The sequence below is a fragment of the Physeter macrocephalus genome, chromosome 7 (assembly GCF_002837175.3).
Source record: "Physeter macrocephalus isolate SW-GA chromosome 7, ASM283717v5, whole genome shotgun sequence".
Classification (NCBI taxonomy): domain Eukaryota; kingdom Metazoa; phylum Chordata; class Mammalia; order Artiodactyla; family Physeteridae; genus Physeter; species Physeter macrocephalus.
Window position 1 is genome coordinate 65,192,662 of NC_041220.1, and position 290 is coordinate 65,192,951.

Consider the following 290-nt stretch of genomic DNA (forward strand, 5'->3'; position numbering starts at 1 on the left):
AAGCATCTTTTCTGACCACAACGCTATGAGATTAGAAATCAATTACAGGGAAAGAAACGTAAAAAACACACAAACATAGAGGCTAAACTATACATTATTAAATAATCAAGAGATCACTGAAGAAATCAAAGAGGAAATCAAACAATACCTAGGGACAAATGACAACGAAAACACGACAACCAAAACCGATGGGATGCAGCAAAAGCAGTTCTAAGAGGGAAGTTTATAGCAATACAAGCCTACCTCAAGAAACAAGAAAAATCTCAAATAAACCACCTAACTTTACACCT